Genomic DNA, 2,919 nt, shown 5'->3' with positions numbered 1-2,919 from the left:
AAGACTTAAAATTACACAGTAATGTTATGTTACCCTGAAAAAGAAGGAAGGAAGGAAGAGGGAGGGAGGGAGGAATTTGCATTGATTTTTTTTTGTCACCAAGTTTTTTTTTCAGTTGCTATTTTTATTTTTGCTGGAGTTTTTTTTTTAATTTGCATTCATCTTAACCTGAATGTGCTATCTTCCTAATTTCTTTTCTCATAGGATTTAGAGCTGGAAGAAACCCCAGTGGCCAGCTAGACTTAACCCCCTCATTTTTTTAGACGAGGAAACCAAGGCCTTCGTTAATAAAGTGACTTTTTCAAAGCAAGATCAGAGGCAAGATCTGACCTCTGACTCCAGAGCCAGGGTTCTTTTGTCACTTTCTTGAATCCCTGTATGATGGAACTTTGCAGTAATACTATTCCCAGGCTGTCTTTTTTTTTTTTACCTACCTTACTTTGACAAATGCATGTCACTCACTCAATGGTAGTACCCTAATGTTTTCTGAATAGCAGTAAAAATGATTAGAGCAAAGATTCTTAATCTAGAGCCCTAGATTTCAAGGGTCCATGAACTTCAGCACAGCATCTTTATTTCAACATAATTGGTTGTAATCTTACATATTTAATTTGTGCATTTCAACACATGATTCTTCACAGAGGGCTGTAGGCTTCACCAGACTGCCCAGGAGTCCATGGTATACAAAAACGGTGAAGAAGTCCTGGATTAGAGGAAACCAACACCCACTTTCTAGGTGCTCTCCCTCAACTTCCTCTATTCCAGCTGGTTGCTGTGCCCATTGAAATCGGACATTCTTAACTCTTTCTCTCTTATCCCTCATGACCAGCTCTGTTTTTATTTTGTAATTTTTTCCCCCAGTTAGCAGCATCGATTTCCTCTTTTCCCCACCTCTGTACCACTCCCCTTCTCCCCAGTGAGAATAGTAAACATGCCAGATATGAACAGTAATAGTCTTCCTCTGGGTCAGGAGTTCTTAATCTTTTCTGTGTCATGGATCCCATTGGGTAATATCAGAATAATTTTGTTTGTTTGTTTTTTCCTTTTTTTAAACTCGCAACTTCTGTCTTAGAATCAATACCATGTATTGGTCCAAGGCAGAAGAGTGGTAAGGGCTAGGCAATGGGAGTTAAGTGACTTGCCCAGGATCACACAGCTAGGAAGTGTTTGATTTGAACCCAGGACCTCCCGTCTCCAAGCCTGGCTCTCAATCCCCTGAGCCATTTCACTGCCCTTCACAATAATGTTTTTAATCTTTAAAGGATAGGCTAAATTTCAGTTTGATGTTAGTGAAAATAAAGATGGATTTTTTTTTTCCCAGCTAAGTTCATGGAGCTCCTGAAATCTATTCAAGTCCATAGATCCCAGGTTGAGGTTGAGAATCAGTGCCTGAGGTGGCTCAGTGAATTGAGAGCCACACCTTAATATGGGAGGTCCTGGGTTCAAATCTGACCTCAGACACCAGCTGTGTGACCCTGGGCAAGTCACTTAACCCCCATTGCCTAGCCCTTACTACTCTGCCTTGGAACAAATAACTTAGTATCCATTCTAAGACAGAAGTTAAGGGTTTAAAAAAAAAAAAAGGATCACTGCCTGACCAGATAAGTTGTGGTATATGATTGTGATGGAAATACTGTCATGCTCCAAATCATAAGCAAAATGGTTTTAAAAAAAACCTGAGAAGGTTTCTATGAACTGATGGAAATTGAAGTGAGAAGAGCCCGGGAAACACTGTATACAATAATAGAAATATTGGTCGGCTGTTAATAATTTAGCTCTTCTCAGCAATACCGTAATCCTAAGGATAGGGGAAGGGAGGAAGGGAAAGAATTTGGAACTCAAAAATGGTGTTTTTAAAATCAAACTATAAAATTGCTTCTACAGATAATTGAGAAAAAATTAAAGCTAAATGTAAAATATTCTTTTAAAAAAATCATTGCCCAAATTCTCTTTTCTCCAGGATAACCACCTACAATTCTAGAAAAACCTAAGGAAATGAAGTGAGCAGAACGAGGAGGAAATTTTTAGGATAATAGCAATATTGATCTGATCAACACAATGGCCAATCACAATTCCAAAGGACCCAAGATGAAACCCACTAGTTTTTTACCCATCTCCAGAGAGAGCCGATGGATCCAGAGTGCAGATTGAAGGACATTTTCTCCTGTCTTTCTTTTTTTTTTAGGCATAGCTTAAGTTAGTTCTAGGTCATACGACCAAGATGATGTAGGACTAGACCATTTCTCTGATCCCCAGGACCTCTCAGAACTCTCCAAAACCAGCATTATGTATCAAAGATAAAGCAATTTCAGGTATCTGACTTGGTCTAGAATACAGGGAATCTAACCTTAGGCTCTCCCCATTGTCCACCAGGCTCTCAGCAGAGGCTATACTAGCAGACCCAAGGACCCAACACATGAGCTTTCAACCAAATGGAACACCTGCCCCCAGCCCTCCCTCCCTCTTTCTGGTGCCAAGGAGATAGAGCTAGGCTGTGGAAGTTTTCTCAGTCAAGGACAGACAGTACCGGGGCAGCTCCAGGGACAGGAGCTTGCTGAAGCTGCAATGAGCAGCCAGTGCTGTAGTGGGGAGCATTCTTTACTAAAATATCTTTGCCAGGGAGTAAAGGAACTGAGGAAAGGGCCATTGTTCTGGCAGTGAAGCATGATGGGAAAAGGGTAAGACAGGCTCTAGACGGGAGCAGCAGAAACTGCCTAGAAAGGAAAGCCCAGAATGGATTCCTTGGGAGCTTTGATTGCATGAGGAATACAGACTAGATAATTAGAGGGGTCATGAGCCAGAAAATGAGAGTATAGGCAGAGAGGATGGATAATGAAGAGAGTGAGAGAAGACCTCTCTGGAAAGGGGCATCAAAAACTGAAATTTAAAGATTTCATGCCCTTTGATCCAGCTATACAA

Source organism: Monodelphis domestica, chromosome 1 (genome assembly GCF_027887165.1).
Source record: "Monodelphis domestica isolate mMonDom1 chromosome 1, mMonDom1.pri, whole genome shotgun sequence".
In the NCBI taxonomy this organism is placed as follows: Eukaryota; Metazoa; Chordata; class Mammalia; order Didelphimorphia; family Didelphidae; genus Monodelphis; species Monodelphis domestica.
Note: the sequence above shows the minus strand (reverse complement) of the source record.